General features: G+C 57.8%; 1 protein-coding gene across 3 annotated transcripts in view; it reads right to left on the bottom strand.

The window, feature by feature from the left end:
* SPSB1 (splA/ryanodine receptor domain and SOCS box containing 1) overlaps nucleotides 1–18,589 on the bottom strand; it is a 71,185-nt gene that overhangs the window by 48,641 nt on the left and 3,955 nt on the right. The window contains exon 1 of one of the 3 annotated variants that reach the window (XM_059912298.1): nucleotides 4,443–4,463. The exons of the other annotated variants lie outside the window; for them this stretch is intronic. The gene's annotated coding sequence lies outside the window, so the exon portion shown is untranslated. Of the gene's footprint in view, nucleotides 1–4,442; nucleotides 4,464–18,589 lie in introns of those variants that run through there. 3 annotated transcript variants of the gene reach the window in all.

Here is an 18,589-nt window from a genome sequence, read left to right as displayed (position 1 = left end):
CGGAGCCCACCATCCAGGGCAACGTCAAAAGGAAGGACGTGATCAGTGGGAGTGGGGGGCAGACACACAGGGGTGCAGTCAGACCCTGCGGCCGGGATAAAGTGATGGCTGAAAACGAATCAGCTGATTCAGCCCCATCGTGTTCCAGGCACTGTCTTAGGTGCCGGGCTGCCTAACTAGGTAGATGGAGCCCCCGCCCTCGTGGAGACAGACAGTCCACAGAATCTGAGCCAATATGAGCTGATTAGATCAAAGATGCTAACTTTCCCATGGTCAGTGAAGAGGCTGGCTAGCTCATTCATTCATTCATTCCTCCAACAAGTTCCCACTGAGGCCCCACCAGGTCCCAGCCAGTGCGCTAGGCAGGCACGAGGACCTGACCATGATAACCGAGATCTCGCCCTGGAGGGTGTTTCAGGGGCTCCCACCACATCCCCCAAGACTCCCACGGCCCCTCCTGGATTCCTTACAAACCCCAAGGCAAACCCCTGTATCACCAGTTCCCAGGGTGACGTGGGGTGAATCCACCTGGCTGGGGGAGGGAGGGAGGGAGGGAGGGAGGAGGTGTTACGGGTCGACCCTGAAGATAGAGATGCACCCAACATACAGAGGGCAGTCCTGGCGGAGAAACAATAATGGTTAATTATCACCCTCCAATCTATCTTATTGCTGCTATAACCTCCCTGCCTAGAACAATGGCCAGGACATAGTGGGTGCTCAGTAAATATTTATAGAAGGAGGTTTCTGCCATGTAAATTTAAGAGGGAGGCAAACAGAAACCAAAGATGGGTGGGGGGGTGCCCAGAAACAGTGAGAATCAGACACCCACCTGGACGTCTGGAGGCCTTGGCAGAGACCTCTGGCCCTGTCCTGAGCAGGTAAGTCTGGCTGTGCAAAAGAAGTCACCTGACCCAACGGGCATGAAGTACGGACTCCTCTCCACCCTTCTGAGAGTCCTACCTCCGACTCCAGCACCAAGCAGGCAGGTGGCCAGCCCGGGGCCAGGCCCAGCCAGGGTCCTCCCAGCAGGTCTGGGGGTGGATGCTCGGGGACAGGAAAGGCGGGGAGGCAGCAGCTCGGGTGGCCACACTAGCGGGTGTGGACTCAGGAGCTCGCTCCAACTGGGCTGTCCTGTCTCCGCCCACCAGGCTGGACAGTGCTTTGAAGCCCCGCCCTTCGAGAAGTGGCCCTACCAACATCACCCCTGACCCTAACCACACCAGACACGCCTGGGCCTGGGGGGAGCCTGCACTTCAAAGCCCCAGAAAATCCATCACCCGCTGCCGCTGAAATCCAGCTGTGCTCTGCCCCTTCCCAGCCCCTGCGAGCCCCTCTCTCTGAGCCGGGTGGACACCTGAGCCCTTCTCCCCACTCACAATCAGCCTCGCAGGCCAGGACTTCACCAAGCTCCTAACCCCGGGCGGCCCCCACCTCCTCCCCAGCTTCAGAGGGGGACAGCGTCAGCCCGGGGTCCCGAGGGGGGAGGGGGGTGCACTGTCCTCGTCCTCCCAGACGGCCTCCTCTCCTGCAGTCCAAGGCCCCAGATGAGGAGTAGCCACTGGGGGTGAAGCCCTGCCCTGAGGGAGGTGCGGCGTGTCCCACGGGCAGGGTGAACGGCACCTGGCCGTGGTGGCCCCGTCCGTCTCTCTCGCCAGCCTGCCGGGTCCACCCTCTGCCTGCAGCCCACGTGCCGCTGCTGCTTGGTGTCTTCTCTGCACTGTCCGCTCGGCTCCCACCTCCCAGTCCCCACCTACCCTCCGGGACGCGCTGCAGCCCACCCTGCCGGGGGCGGCCGGACCCTCCCACCCACCCAGACGCTCCAGGGCAGGCCCGGGGCACCGGGAGGCCCCAGAAGAGCCTGGGCGCAAAAACCCAACAACAGCTGGTCCCTCCTTGGAGCTGGCCCTGCACCAGTCATGCTGTGTTATGATTACAGCTCACATGACTGTCCCCACCACGGATGGAAAATCCTCAGGGGTCCCTGCTGTGTCAGAGCCCGGCAGAGACACTGACCTGGGCGAGCCGCCCGAATTGCCAGACGACCAAAGATCAATTCTCTGAATGAAGGAAACAACGGCCTCCGAGGCACCAGCCGCAGGTAATTAAGTCCTTCCTTTTGTCCTCTCGGTGATCCTCACGCCCATTCTTACACACGTGGAAACTGAGGCTCAAAGAGGCTAAGTCACCTACCCAGGATCCAGGATGAAAGCCAGAATCAAAACTCATGGTCTTCCCAGGCTGCTGGAAGCCTGACAGTAGAGGCGGGGGCGGCCTTGGGGACAAAGAGGAACATGGCCGGAGGGCCTCGCCTCCTACCTCCTGTCCCACCGCTGCCTGGAGATGCCTTGCCTCAGGCAGGGCCTACACAGCTGGGGAGGGCGATGCCTTGCCTCAGGCAGGGCCTACACAGCTGGGGAGGGCGCACAGAGAGGAGGCAGGGGCCAGAGGGGATGGACCGCACGGGCAGCGCAGACCCAGGGGGCCAGACTGGGGGAGGCACGCGCGGCCACCTCCCCGGCCAAGGACCCAGGGCCATCAAGGGCCTCTGGGTTCCCACGTCCATCTTCGCCCCTCACCGCATCAACCCAGACCCCCTGGCCCCGCCCTCACCAGGCCACAGGAAGCGCCGGCTCCCCCCTGCCCACCATACACACACGCAGCATCTTCCCGGAAAGGAAGCGGGAGAGCAGAGGCTTCCTGTGGTCCCCACCTGGCTGTCAGGGGTGCGACCGTCCACGGCATCCCCTGGCTCCCCGCTGGCTCCCGGGGGACGCTTGGTCAGACCCTCCCGCCCGCCCCGGACGCTCCAGGGCAGGCCCGGGGCACGGGGAGGCCCCAGAAGAGCCTGGGCGCAAAAACCCAACAACGGTTGGGACTCCCCTCAGGCCTTCGCCTGTGTCCCCCGCTTCCTGTCTGTGCGACCAGGGCAGGACGGAGCCCGGCACACGGACAGAGGCCGGAAGGTCAATGGAGAATAAAAAGCATCCACCCAAGAAGCCCACGGATCCGTGAGGGCTCAAAAAAACATCGGTCCCCTTTGGCCACAGGAAATCAGCTGCGTGCGGCTTCTAAACCGTCTTTTCCCACACGGTGGCCTGAAAATCTCTACCCCACACCTGCGCACGTGCACGCGCGCACGTGCGCACACACACACACACACACACACACACACTTCACCCCTTCACCTCTTGACTTGCGAAGGCAATGAGTTTGTATTCTGCCTTCCACCCTGGATCCTGGACAAATTACTCAGCTTCTTTGAGCCTCAGTTCCCACATCTATAAAAATACCTAAACTGAAATACCAGACACCTAATACCAGACACCAAATACCAGACACCTAAAGTGAAAACCCTGGAGTCCTGTTGATTTTGATGATGGTATTTATTAAGCGCTTACTGCACACTGGGGACCATCTAAGCTCCTAAGCATATGCACATCCCCTGCCACCAGTGAAAGATCACTTCCCTTCTTCCCTTCCTCCTCTCTCTCCAGTTCTTACACATCTGAACGGCCAGCTTCAGTGTCACCTCCTCCAGGAAGCCTTCCTGGATTCACCTTCTGACCTCATCAAAATCCTCCAGAACTCCACTCACCTCTCATTGCCTTTATTACCCGCTGCCTAACATGATATTGTTTGAGAGTTATCAGTATATTTGCCCTTTTTCCCTTCCAGAAAGCACACGAAGCAAGCTCTCAAAGGCCAGGATTAAGGATTGTAAATTCCAAGGCATGTTCCCTCCTCGGAGCAGGAAAGCGCATGGGTGGTAAGGCCCCCACCCCACCTCAGGCCTTGGAGCCCAGTTATAGAAAGGACAGCACCTGGCAGTTCACCCACGTCAACCCATTCCATCCATGGGGTCCTCTGACACCCCCCTTTCACAGATGGGAAACTGAGGCCCAGGTCAGAGAGGCAGGAAGTACCACAGGAGGACTCCCGCCACCTCCATCTGACTCCGAAGCCAGGTTCATAACTGCTCCAGCCCCTGCATCCAGACTAGACGCGGCTTCTGGGGCGGCATCCTCCAGAGAAGAAACCGTGGGCCAGAGACACCAGCCAGCAGAGCACCTGCGTTTGTGCTCTGAGGCACAGGGACACGTGGGGGCTCTGTGATCCCCAAACACTCCCAGACCTGTTGGGAAGCAGCGACTTCTCTGAGGCCCTGGATGCCCCCTCCATTGATCAGCCCCTTTGCCACAGCCCGTGCCCCCTCACCATCTGGCATGGCAGGAGCCCCAGGACTCAACCTCAATGCCAAGTCTGCTCTGCTTGGCCAGTGCCCACGCCAAACCGGCATGCAGACATCACACGGTGGAGCCTGTGTGGGCAGAGACACACACACACACACACACACACACACACACCTTGCCCCTGGGGGCTGCCTCTCACCCCTTCCCCAGCAGAATCTACCGTGACTGGGCACACCACCACCTCCAACTCACCTGAAGCAGGTGGCCTGGCCATCTGGGCAGTGTCTCTTTCCCAGGCCCAGTCCCTTGGGAGATGCAGCCAGCCCCAGGGCAGGCGAGGACGGCTGTCTCACCTGGCACCTTCCCCAGGTCCCCCTCCCCAACCCTGCGGGACAGGGCTGAACGGGGAAGAGCCTGCAGGACCCGGTGGCCGCTGCACCTCCCTGACCTCCCGCACCTGGTCCCCACTGGTAAATGACTAAGCGATTTCCACCTCGGAGCCCGCCTGGCAAGAGGCCCCGCTGGCCGCGGATCGGCACCAGGATGCCCGGAGCCACACGCAGTAAACCCATAATTGGCGAGTCCTCTTCTTGGGAAAGAAAACCCCCTCCATGTTTTGTTTTGTTTTGTTTTCCCCTTAAATGAAACAAATCCACCCACGTAGTTACTGGAAACTGAAGCATGTGAAACTGAACCGTTTGCAAAGAGAATTAGTCAGCAACCTTGTGAGCAGAGGAGCGGTCCCTCTGTGGGTGGAACTGCCTGTGCTCTCCAGGTTCCTGTCCAGAAGGGGAGCAGGGCAGCACTGACCTCCATGCCAGGTTTTCCAAAGTCCAGGTGATGCCCTGGGGGTGGGTCAGCATGAGAATGCCTCGCCATCCGAGGGTGAGTCCACTGGCACCGGGTGGAGGGTGAAATGCACTTCTCACTACTGTACACGGGCAATGGTGATAAGCCCAGGCTCAGGGTCAGGCTCACTTCCAAATCCCACCCCCTGCAGTGAGTTGAACCTCCAGGTCTCAGTTTCCTCATCTGTAAAATGAGGATTACAGAATGTGCCAGGTGCGTTGTCAGATCACCAGAGACAATCTAGGGGAAGTTCTTTGTGCCTGGTGCTAGAGAGGCAGCCATAAATGCTGACTCTTGAGAAGGTGCCTTTCGTTGGGGAGTTAAGGAGGGCACCGACATGACTGTCTTAGGGTTCTGTTCCTTGGAGCTCTGTCCCTCTTGGTGCAGTGGAATTTGCTGAGCTGGTTCCCAGCCCTGTTGCTTTATCCAGGCTGTGGCACAGTCAAGTGGGAACTGGGACAGGCCAGATGCCAGGAGGTACAGGTCTAGTCCCAGCGCCCTAAGCCCCAAGCTGGGGACTTCCCTGGTGGCGCAGTGGTTAAGAATCCGCCTGCCAATGCAGGGGACACGGGTTCGAGTCCTGGTCCGGGAAGATCCCACATGCCATGGAGCAACTAAGCCCGTGAGCCACAACTACTGAGCCTGCGCTCTAGAGCCTGTGAGCCACAACTACTGAGCCTGCACTCTAGAGCCCACGAGCCACAACTACTGAGCCCACGTGCTGCAACTACTGAAGCCCGCGCGCCTAGAGCCTGTGCTCTGCAGCAAGAGAAGCCACCGCAATGAGAAGCCCACGTACCGCAACGAAGAGTAGCCCCCGCTCGCTGCAACTAGAGAAAGCCCGCGCTCAGCAACGAAGACCCAACACAGCCAAAAATAAGTAAATAAATAAGCCCCAAGCTGTGTGATTCCACTGGGTTCCTTGGCCCTGCCTCTCTCATCTGTACAGAAGGGGCACAAACATTCTATTCTGTGTTGTTTCTTTAAGAACAAACAAACAAAAAACCCACTAAGTTATTTAAGTTATTTGCCTACTTTAAAAAAAAAAAAATTCTGGATTCCTGGCTTCTCTTAGGGGAGAAAGAAGTGGACGCTATAGTGCCCTGGACTCCACATCTCTGGGTGGGAGAGGCCCCCGCCTCTACAGGACACACGCATGCTCTGTGCCACAGTCCTCATTCCGCCCTATAGCCTTCCACTGGCTGCTTCATTTGCACCTCCTTCCTGGTCCCTGGGGCCATCTGAGTTTGTGACCCGGTTTAAAACCCTAATTTTATTTAGGAGCACAACCTCAGCCACTTGTCACTGGAAATATCCACAGGAAGTGTCCCTGGGGAAGGTAATTAAAGTCTGATGCTTAAGACTGATTTTTCTCAGAGCAAGACATGACAATGTAAGAAGACTTATGCCCCACTGTGGCCAGGGGAAACCCAGGCAGGGGGCAGTAGTTTGCTGAAATTCTTTACGGGATTTACTAGAAAAAGAGCAGAAGCATGTGTCCAGGGTCCTGTCCTTCACTGCCTGAACTTCCCTCCCTCTCCTTTGGCTTCTGAAGCCAAAGAGGGCTCACTCGTCGGATCTCGCCCCTCTGGATGTGCAGAAGGTGGGCAGTGGGTCAAGACGCTGACAAGGACCCTTTAGGAGGGTTCCAGCACAGCTGCTCACAGGACGGGGAGCCCCCAGCTTTCCGAGCTGGGTGGCTATTTCGTTTATTTAAGGGGGCAGGAGAGAGAGGATTCAGCAGACACGGCTGAGCCTACTCACAGCTCAGCAGAGATGCTGAAACTGTCTAGTGGACGTTTGAGGATATTTTCAAGTTGTCTGGGTCCCTCCTGAAGGGAGAAGTCAAGACTCGGGATCTCCCGTTTCCCTGCCTCACCAATGACACTTGGCAAATTCAGCGTCCACTGCAAAGGGCCAGCCATGGCGACACAGCAGGGCGAGGCTGGACCTGCCTCGACCCCGCACTGCAGCATCACGTGAACCCGTTCTCCCCTCCTTGCCTTGGCCCTCGTGCCTCCTCCACCTGGGGCACCCTTCATGGGCCCTCTCCTTTGCTTGGCTAAGGCTTCTCTCCTCCAGAAAGGTTTCTCCCCCACCATCCCCCTGGAGCACCCCAGGCACACCCGTATTACAGAACTTCCACTGTGCGGTCTCCCAGTGACTGCTGCCTCCTGACCCACTCCCCATCCCCGCCAGATCATGAGCCTCCTTACGCCCTGAGGCCATGTGGGGCAGTGATTCAGAGCAGAGCACAGACTGGGTCTGCGTCCAGCTTGACTTCTTGGCTCTGTGTGATCCCAGGCAAATGATTTGATTTCTTGTGTGTGCTTCAGTTTTCCCATCTGTAAAACGGGCATAATAACCCCCACTCAACGGGGTTCTTGGGAGCAGTATAAGTTAATGCTCGGAAAGTGCCGAGAACGATGCCTGGAACATAGCAGATGCTCAGTAAACATTAAGCAAACTGGTCTAAACACAGGAGGAAAGAGTGGTCCATGTGCGCACGTCTGCTGGGGATACGCACAGCCTCGAGCCCAGTTTGAGCAACTGGCACTCACTGTCCCTGGTCACCTCACCTTGGCATCCTCCACACAGCCCAAAACTCCACCTGAGCAGCCTTCAATAGGTTCTTTCCAAAACCGCACTGCTTCCGTGAGATGACGAGACGTGAGGTCGTCCAGTCCTCAAAACTCAGCTCATGGGCTTCCCTGGGGGCACAGTGGTTAAAAATCTGCCTGCCAATGCAGGGGACGCGGGTTCGAGCCCTGATCCGGGAAGATCCCACATGCTACGGAGCAACTAAGCCCGTGCACCACAACTACTAAAGCCCATGCGCCTAGAGCCTGTGAGCCACAACAAGAGAAGCCACCGCAGTGAGAAGCCCGCGCACCGCAACAAAAGAAAGCCCACGCGCAGCAACGAAGACCCAACGCAGCCAAAACTAAATAAATAAAATAAATAAATTAAAAAAAAACTCAGCTCATGAGCTGCTTGCCCAAGAAACCTCCATGATCGTACCTGCCTACATCGCTACCAGCACTTACAGAATCAGGAAAACTGCAATCCCCCTACCTCGGTTCCTACCTGCAGAGAAATGAATCCTGCATTAGCTCCTACGGTTTACACTCTGAGCCTCGAAGAGACAGCCTCCCACTGCTACAATATCCAGAAAGGCTGGGTACTACCTGCTTTGTCTTATAAAGAATTCAGGGGAAGCAGTTACACCAACACAACATGTGGTCCTCAAGGGTTTCCCGTGACTGAAGAAGGGAAAGCCAGCCCCACTTTTCGACTTTGTCTGAACACAGCTATTTTATCTGGCTAGGATTGAAGTGTGGTTCAATCCAAGGAGAGAAGTCCCCATGGAGGCTCCAAACCTACCTTCCTGGGAAGAAAACAGAGATCCCATCCTCAAACCCATAACATGGTGGATAAAACCACATCTTGTGCCCAACACGCGGTAACTCGGGCAGAACCATCTTGGGTGCTGCAGCTCACCCTGGTCCCGACCTTTATCTATTCCTACAGGTCTACTGACGCATGTTGCAGGGAGGGCAGAGGCAGGAGTGGGTGGGAGAAGACCACCCCTAATCTGCCTCTAGGAGAGTGGCTCCCAAAATTATTTTCAGCAGCTCCAATGACTTTCCCCCCAAATTAAGCCTTGTACAAAACTACCCCGCTCAAGAAAAAAAGAAAAGAGAAAAGTTGAAGTGCTCTGTTCAAACGGCCTTCCTGCTCTGTGTGGCGTTCCTGAGGCTCTGCGGGAAATCAGGGGCTGGGGAGGCGGTGTCCACACAGGCGTGGGACGGAGCCCTGCACAACCTCCCGAGCAGGGGGTCCCGGGACGCCCAGTGCCCCTTGTCAGAGCCGCCGAGGAAACAAGAGCACAGTTTTAACCCCCCAAAGCACAAGAGCCCCATCTGACCCTCCTGGGGCTTCGTTGTCATCCCTCAGCCCAATCTGTCCAGAAAGGAGGATGTCTTCCTGCGCGCAGCTGAGCCGAATGATTGGGTGGTGCCCACTGCCAGTGTGATGCGGAAGCGGGGCTCCAGACACTGGCCTCTGCCCTTGCCTGTGTTCACCTTTTTCCATTAGGACTTCCCTGGCGGCGCAGTGGTTAAGAATCCGCCTGCCAAGGCAGGGGACACGGGTTCGAGCCCTGGTCTGGGAAGATCCCACATGCCGCGGAGCAACTAAGCCCGTGCGCCACAACTACTGAGCCCGCGTGCCACAACTACTGAAGCCCGCGCGCCTAGAGCCCGTGCTCCGCAGCAAGAGAAGCCACCGCAATGAGAAGCCCGCGCACCACAACCAAGAGTAGCCCCCGCTCGCTGCAACTAGAGAAAGCCCGCGCGCAGCAACGAAGACCCAACGCAGCCAAAAATAAATAAATAAATAAATTTATTAAAAAAAATTTTTTTCCATTAAAAAATACATGTAAACACTGACTGCAAAGCAGAACCTCAGCAGAGTGAGACGCCCTGGGGGTGAGGAGGGGGAGACACCCCGGTCACGGCTCGGGACGCGGCTCAGACACGGCTTCCGGGTCGGCGCTGTCTGGACCCCTTCCAGGGCAGGCACCGTGGCAGCCGAGACAGAGGGGGCATTCAGGGAAGACTGGTGAATGAGGAAGGGATTTAAAAACCCTTTATCCCGAGCTGTCTAGACACCCCTGAGAGTGACACAATGGTGAGGAAGATGGGCTTTCTCGGGCCTTGGAGGGCACAAGGCAGGGGGTGCGGGGCAAAGAGACAAAGATATAAAATATACAAAACGGCTCAAAATTGGCCGAATACGCTGGAACTGCAAGGAACGGGCGGGGGGCGGGGGGTGGGGGAAAGCCCTATCTTTTGAACCTCACACTTCTCCAAAGATGAGGAAGATTTTTTAAGGGGACCCTGACATTTATATATAATTTATACGTAATTAGAACAGATTTCACATTGGTGTCGCCCCTAAGGATGATCCTGCCAAGCTTCACAAAGGCAGGGTGACCGGTCTCATTACAGTTTCTTAAAAGCTCCAAACTGAGACCCTCAGACAAGCAAAACCCCTCCCTCCTCCAGAAATCCACAGAGGTGCCCCCAGCACTTGGCAGGGCCCCTCCCCTCTGAAAATCTGCCTTCCTCTGAATCCTCGGTTTAATCTCGGGGTTGCATGAGGCTCCCTGCCATCAACCCAACAGGCAGATCCACCATCAAGGCCCGTTTCCCGTGTGGCCTTCCCACATGGGTGTGGGAGCTCACGGGGTCTCCCCATCAGCCCCCACTCCCGAGGGAAGGTGCAGGGCCACAGAGGAGCAGCACCCCAGCCAGAAGCCCCAACCTCAGTCAGACCTGCAGCCAAATCGCCAAGCAGACGGTTGATGATCTGCCCGGTGGGCGCCCAGCACATCCGGGCAAAAGGACTGGGGCACTGAACTGACGCTCTTAAGAGGCACTGGTCAGAGCGCTGACCCCACAGCAAATTGAGACAAAGTGTCTTGTTCATGCACACTTCACAGGAGCAATGTTTGGGGCAAATGGGGGCGGGGCTGCAAGGTCACCCCGTACCCACTGACAACCCCTGGACCTGGCATTCAGGGCTCCCTCCCACACAGCAGCGTTCCCATGATCCTCCTCGTGCCAGCCAGTACGTCCTCCTGGGGGTCACTCTGTGAAAACCCCCCAGCCTAGAGCAAACCCTTGTGGACAGCCACAGGAGGCCCTCTGCGCCCACTCAGCACACCCGGCGACAAGCCAGTGCTTCCTGCACACACTTGTCACCTCTACCTGCTCGACCCCAGACTCTTGAGAGCCCGGGGCTGCGTCCCACACCTCCAGTGTGATGTCTGGCAAAGATTAAGCGCCCAATAAACGACGCGATGTGTTCAGCAGTCACAGTAGAAAGAACACAGCTGTGGATCAGGCCAACCTTCTATCATCCACAGAGCCGTGTCACCTCCGGCGGCACAGAAAATGTCTCTGACGCTCACTTTTCTCATCTGTGAATGGGGAGGTCATACCTGCTCACGGGTTGTTTGAAGGATGAGAAATCCATCTATGGCAGAAAGTACAGTGCCTGGCACATGGGAGGCATTCGATATAAACTGAGACCATTTCTGGTAGAGTCACACACAGAACAGACGGGAGTCAAGATACCCTCAACTAGGTGTTGGCACAAGAATGGGAGGAAAAGGCAGGAAAATGTTGTCAGAGGGCTCCTACAACTACAGGGCCAGTGCGCTCTCGGGCAGTGACAGCGCAAGTTTCCCTCCCCCCGCCCCCGGCCTGGCCTCTGTGCCTGTCTACAAAGTGTCTCCTCACCCACAGTCATGGCACCATGGCCGAGGACCTAGTCAAGGATGGACATAGAGCAAATGGCCCCACTGTTCGTGGACACCGGTCAGGGCATCACTGCCCCAAAGCAGGGCAGGAAGCTCTCGGTCACACCGCAGATGAGACAGAGACAGTCAGGTCTCAGAAAACTGGGAGGAAAGGGGAAGAGAAAGTGCCTGGCTAAAGCTGAAGCTCTGCTCCCAGACAGGCCAACAGGATTTGAAAGTGGCACCAAATTGCAACGCTGTCGGAGACCAATCCTGGAAACAGCTTCCACCTGGGGCAGCTGGGGGAGAAGGCGCGCCACGACCCCCAGCCTCTGAGCTGGTCCACAAAGACACATGTGGCATCGCTGCCTGAGATGGGGCGGGGGTGGGGAGGGGGAGGTGCACAAAGTGAGCTTGAGACCAGGTCACTCCCTGCAGGCCATGTCACGGGCTTGGGAATTCACCCTAAGAGCAACGGATGCTGTTGATGGGCTTTAAGAAGGAAGTTGACATTGTCAGGTGCTCACTTTTAAAAGATCAGTGGAGGGACTTCCCTGGTGGTGCAGTGGTTAAGAATCCACCTGCCAATGCAAGGGACACGGGTTCGATCCCTGGTCCAGGAAGATCCCACGTGCCGCAGAGCAACTAAGCCCATGTGCCACAACTACTGAGCCTGTGTGCCGCAACTACTGACCCATGTGCTGCAACTACTGAAGCCCGCGCGCCTAGAGCCCGTGCTCTGCAACAAGAGAAGCCACCACAATGAGAAGCCCGCTCGCCACAACTACAGAAAGGCCGCACGCAGCAACGAAGACCCAATGCAGCCAAATAAATAAATTAAAATAAATAAATAAATAAATACCTGGTTTTAAAAAAATGGAAAAAATGAGGAACAATGAAAAAGTTCGCTGCCTGCAAGAGGGCAGTGGCTGGGTCTTTGGTGGCTATGGATACAGGGGGAAAGGCAGGTATCTGCAGTTTCCTGCTTTTTCCCGGTGAATGTTTTAAGACAAGCTCTTACTTCCACTTTCGAGTAGCCCCCAAGTGAGCCAGGAGGGGAAATCCAGCTTCCTTCTAGGGAACACTTCAATGTGCTGTGCCCAGCATAATTAGCCAGAAGCCAGACACAAAAGGTCCCAGAGTGGATGATTCCATTTATAGGAAATGTACGGAATCGGCAAATCCACAGAGACAGAACGCAGACTGGGGCTTGCCAGGGACTGGGGGAGGGGCACGGGAAGTGACTGCTTAATGGGTACAAGGTTTCCGGTTGGAGTGAGAAAAACGTTCTGGAACCAGATGGAGGTGGGTGCACAGCATGGTGAATGTACTAAACGCCACTGAATTGCTTGCTTTAAAACGGCTAATTTTATGTTATGTGGACTTCACCTCAATTAAAAAAAAAAACCCATAGGGGCTTCTCTGTGGGCGCAGTGGTTAAGAATCCGCCTGCCGATGCAGGGGACATGGGTTTGAGCCCTGGTCCGGGAAGATCCCACATGCCGTGCAGCAACTAAGCCCATGCACCACAACTGCTGAGCCTGCGCTCTAGAGCCCGCGAGCCACAACTACCGAAGCCCGTGAGCCACAACTACCGAAGCCTGCGTGCCTAGAGCCCGTGCTCCGCAACAAGAGAAACCACCGAAATGAGAAGCCCGCGCACCGCAACGAAGAGTAGCCCCCGCTCGCTGCAACTAAAGCCCACGCACAGCAACAAAGACCCAACGCAGCCGAAAATAAATTAATTAATTAAAAAAACAAAAACAAAACAAAACAAAACAAACCCCACAGTCAGCCAATATCACAGAGCACATCAGCATATGGAGACCTCCTGAAGTCTGGAGCCACCAATCCCTTTTCTGCTGGGGGGGGTGTCACCATTTCCCCTCAAACCTGGAGCCACTTCTGAGTCACATCAGCCCCCTACACCCTATGTATCAGGCCACAGGAGACATCTGACCCTCTGGCCTGTCTCTCAGCTCACTCGTTTCTGCTGCTTTCCTTCTTTGTGGCAGAGCTTGGTGATGAAGGGTGTAGACCCAGGAGAGCCAAGCTGCAGGGTTCAGCTCCCAGCTACTGGGCAGCCCTGAACTCATCTCAGTTTCCTCATCTGTAAAATGCGGCAGCATCTACCTGCCCTACAGGCCTCACTGACATTATGAAGACTGAGTGACTTCACGCACACACGGCCCCTGGGAGTGCGCCCGCACAAGCCAGCCTCCGTTAGGTGGCTGTTGTGACCGTGCTCCGAGCCCAGCCTATGCCTGCATTCACGCTGCCCCTTCTCTACCTGATCTCTTGTGTGTGGCTCTTCTTCCTACATTGGTGACTCCAACCCGTCCAAAGTGTCCAGCTTGGTGTTCAAGTGCCCCTAAGCCCATCCTGCCCATCCACCTACCCTCACATCTCCCACACTCCCTCCCGCATCTGGGCTACAGGATAGGAGGCATCCTGCAGGAAAACGGGTTCTCTTCCGACACACACACCAGTTCTGCTGTGCCCAGAGTCCTCTCCACGGTCAAAGTTTGCCTACTTATAGTGAAGACCTAATGAGCAACCTGCAGCAGGAAGTAGCATCTGCCATGAGAGTCAGCCATCCCGCTGCAGGGACCCAAGGCCAAGAAGGTGAAGACAGCCAACAGGAACCAGGCATTGCCCTGAGGTGCTCAGCCAGTGCCCTGAGGGATTCAAGTCAGAGCACACCCTCCAGGTGCCTCCCCTGGGTCCCAGCCCCTCGATGGGAGCATCCCCCCATGTCCTCCCCCTCCCCATGGGAGCATCCCCCCATGTCCTCCCCCTCCCCATGGGAGCATCCCCCCATGTCCTCCCCCTCCCCATGGGAGCATCCCCCCATGTCCTCCCCCTCCCCATGGGAGCATCCCCCCATGTCCTCGCCCTCCCCATGGGAGCATCACCCCATGTCCTCCCCCTCCCCATGGGAGCATCCCCCCATGTCCTCGCCCTCCCCATGGGCGCATCCCCCCATGTCCTCGCCCTCCCCATGGGCGCATCCCCCCATGTCCTCGCCCTCCCCATGGGAGCATCCCCCCATGTCCTCCCCCTCCCCATGGGAGCATCCCCCCATGTCCTCGCCCTCCCCATGGGCGCATCCCCCCATGTCCTCCCCCTCCCCATGGGAGCATCCCCCCATGTCCTCCCCCTCCCCATGGGAGCATCCCCCCATGTCCTCGCCCTCCCCATGGGCGCATCCCCCCATGTCCTCCCCCTCCCCATGGGAGCATCGCCCCATGTCCTCCCCCTCCCCATGGGAGCATCCCCCCATGTCCTCGCCCTCCCCATGGGCGCATCCCCCCATGTCCTCCCCCTCCCCATGGGAGCATCGCCCCATGTCCTCCCCCTCCCCATGGGAGCATCCCCCCATGTCCTCGCCCTCCCCATGGGAGCATCCCCCCATGTCCTCCCCCTCCCCATGGGAGCATCGCCCCATGTCCTCCCCCTCCCCATGGGAGCATCCCCCCATGTCCTCCCCCTCCCCATGGGCGCATCCCCCCATGTCCTCCCCCTCCCCATGGGAGCATCCCCCCATGTCCTCCCCCTCCCCATGGGAGCATCCCCCCATGTCCTCCCCCTCCCCATGGGCGCATCGCCCCATGTCCTCCCCCTCCCCATGGGAGCATCCCCCCATGTCCTCCCCCTCCCCATGGGAGCATCCCCCAATGTCCTCCCCCTCCCCATGGGAGCATCCCCCCATGTCCTCCCCCTCCCCATGGGAGCATCCCCCCATGTCCTCCCCCTCCCCATGGGAGCATCCCCCAATGTCCTCCCCCTCCCCATGGGAGCATCCCCCCATGTCCTCCCCCTCCCCATGGGAGCATCCCCCCATGTCCTCCCCCTCCCCATGGGAGCATCCCCCCATGTCCTCCCCCTCCCCATGGGAGCATCCCCCCAATGTCCTCGCCCTCCCCATGGGAGCATCCCCCCATGTCCTCCCCCTCCCCATGGGAGCATCCCCCCATGTCCTCGCCCTCCCCATGGGAGCATCCCCCCATGTCCTCCCCCTCCCCATGGGAGCATCCCCCCATGTCCTCCCCCTCCCCATGGGAGCATCCCCCCATGTCCTCGCCCTCCCCATGGGAGCATCCCCCCATGTCCTCCCCCTCCCCATGGGAGCATCCCCCCATGTCCTCCCCCTCCCCATGGGAGCATCCCCCCATGTCCTCGCCCTCCCCATGGGAGCATCCCCCCATGTCCTCGCCCTCCCCATGGGAGCATCGCCCCATGTCCTCGCCCTCCCCATGGGAGCATCCCCCAATGTCCTCCCCCTCCCCATGGGAGCATCCCCCCATGTCCTCCCCCTCCCCATGGGAGCATCCCCCAATGTCCTCCCCCTCCCCATGGGAGCATCCCCCAATGTCCTCCCCCTCCCCATGGGAGCATCCCCCCATGTCCTCCCCCTCCCCATGGGAGCATCCCCCCATGTCCTCCCCCTCCCAATGGGAGCATCGCCCCATGTCCTCGCCCTCCCCATGGGAGCATCCCCCCATGTCCTCCCCCTCCCCATGGGAGCATCCCCCCATGTCCTCGCCCTCCCCATGGGAGCATCGCCCCATGTCCTCGCCCTCCCCATGGGAGCATCCCCCCATGTCCTCCCCCTCCCAATGGGAGCATCGCCCCATGTCCTCGCCCTCCCCATGGGAGCATCCCCCAATGTCCTCGCCCTCCCCATAAGAGCATCCCCCATGTCCTCCCCCTCCCCATGGGAGCATCCCCCAATGTGCTGGCCCCTCTCCCCAGAGGCCCATCTCCTGGTGTTCTCCAGCCTCTCTGCCCGCATTCAGCCCCACTCCAGCCACACACTGGTCCATGCTCACCTTCCACACCTGCCATCCTTCCACCTGAAATACCCACCTGCCTCCCAGCCACCTTCTCCCTGTCAGTGTCTCCCTACGTCCTGGTGTTAGGTCATCACGGGAGACAGGCCTACATCTCCCACTAGACAGACAGGTCTCTGAGAGTGAGATTCCCCCCCTCCATCCTTTGTATCCTCAGCCCCAGCAGACTGGCTGCATACTGTAGGTGCTCAGAAAATGTCTGAATGAAAGAATGAACACCAGCGGTCCAACAACAGCTCACGAGAAGAGACCTGTTTTGGAGTTCCTGACCTTCCACAGAGCCATGGGGCAAATTCTGGTCTGTGAATTGAAAACTTGGCAGTCAGGCCCCGTGACGAGAGTCCAGGAGGGGTCAACAGGATACAGATGCAGGTGACTGAAGCTGGGAGGGGCGAGCGGGACCTGAGTGAGGAGATGTGAGGAGGGGGCATGCGCACGGGTGGGAGGGGTCTTTGGGGGAGGCATGGCAGGAAGGGCCAGGAGGCAGCAGCAGAAGCAGGAGAGGCGCAGCAGTGGCCGGGGCGGGGGGAAGAGCTCTCTCCCTACGCAGGAAAGAGGGGCAACCAAAGCAGCAGGGATGGCGAGTGGACGTGAACTGAAATGTCCTCGCGAGCCAGGGCAGTTAGGATGGTGACCTCCAGGGGCTGCTGGGAAGACCTAGACGTGTCAGGGAAGTGAGGAAGTGGAAGCCAGGTGTGTGTTGCCCTGGGAACGAGAGGCTGGATGGCGGCTGGAGGGGCCGCATCTCCCACCCTGATAGCACCTCTGGGGGCTCGCGGCCAAGTGAAGCCTGAGCCCTGGGGCCCCTCCCTGCTGCAACCCTGGCTCGCCGGTCCCTGCAAGTCCCCACAAGGGGCCTCACTTTACCTCTGACCAGCTGGAGGGGGCAGCAGGCTGTGAGGCTGGGCCAGTCACATCATGGCGGCTCAAGAGCCCCAAAGCCCACCATCAGAGCCCCCTCCTTCCTCATCCCCACAGGGACCCCAAAGGCCCACGATGAGGCCCCTCCCTGGAGCCTGTAACTCTCAGGGAGAGCAATGAAACACCAGAGACCAAGTGTCCACGGCAGATGAATGGATAAGCAACATGTGGTCCATGCATACAGTGGAATGTTATTCAGCCTTAAAAAGGCAGGAGATTCTGACACGGGCTACAGCACGGATGAACCTTGAAGACATCATGCTAAGTGAAATAAGCCAGTCACAGAAGGACAATCCTGTACGATTCCAGTTATATGATGGACCTGAAGTAGTCAACTTCACAGAGACAGAAGGTAGAAGGGTTATTGCCAGGGGCTGGAGAGAGAGGGGGGAGATGGGGTGTTAGTGTTTAATGGGGACAGAGTTTTAGTTTTGCAAGATGAAAAGAGTTCTGGAGGTGGAGGTGGTGATCGCTGCAGAACAAAGTGAATGTACTTAATCCCACTGAACTACACACTTAAAAATGGTTAAGATGTAATTTTGATGTCATGTGTATTTTACCATGATTAAGAAAAGAGAGAGAGAAGCATCAAACCCCTAAGCCAAGAGAAAGCTCCCCAGATGGCCTTTGGGCACCCTGACGCCCACTGTGGAGACCCCAGCACACACCCTCTTTGTCAGAGGTGGACCCTCCCAGGACATGCAGGCCCAGACAGGAGCACTAGGCCGAGGGCTCTAGTGCCAGGGTCTCTTCCCTGGTTCTAGGTGGAAATGCCAGGAATGAGGGTTCCATGCCCTCTGCGTGCCTCATCTCATGCCAAATGCTCTCTTGCTGATGGCATTAACCTCCTTTAAAAGAAGGTTCCAAAGTTTCTATCTCCAGCTCAGGCCTCTCTCTCGAGCCCCAGGCCTAGCTGCCCTCTGGACACATCGGCATAGACCATTTCCACCTGGGACAGGTTCAAGGCACATCTGTGTCCTTAGCCCCCAGCCCCCGCTATAGGGTCACCGTCCACTCTGACCCCCCAACAGACATCCACAATTCTTCCCCCTTCTTTAACACCCCACGTCCAACTAGTTACCAAACCTTCCAACTCCACCCTGAAAACGCCACCTCCACCCCGCCTGGCAGGAAAACAGACACAGCGTAACCCAAGGAAACATTTTTAACAGTCAGAGGCCCGGAGATCAGAGCCGGCAGCTGTGTGTGGCCACAAGCAGCCTGTCTGGCGAGGGCTGTTCACAGCTGGAGCAGCTGTTGAGACCGTGTCACCAGGTCGACCCTAGATTCCTACTCAGCGTGGCGCTACGCCCTCGGCCTTGGGCGCATAACGCCCACCGCCTCTTTCATTTCCCCAGAGGCACCCCGAGGGCGGCCAATGCTCCCACATGCCCCCCACCCACCATCATCCACAGGGGGAGTTCAAGACGGTTCAGCTTGGGTTTACGCTGGGGGCAGCGCTTGTGGAC

This window comes from Balaenoptera ricei, chromosome 1, assembly GCF_028023285.1.
Source record: "Balaenoptera ricei isolate mBalRic1 chromosome 1, mBalRic1.hap2, whole genome shotgun sequence".
In the NCBI taxonomy this organism is placed as follows: domain Eukaryota; kingdom Metazoa; phylum Chordata; class Mammalia; order Artiodactyla; family Balaenopteridae; genus Balaenoptera; species Balaenoptera ricei.
This window is presented reverse-complemented; position numbering and strand designations above follow the sequence as displayed.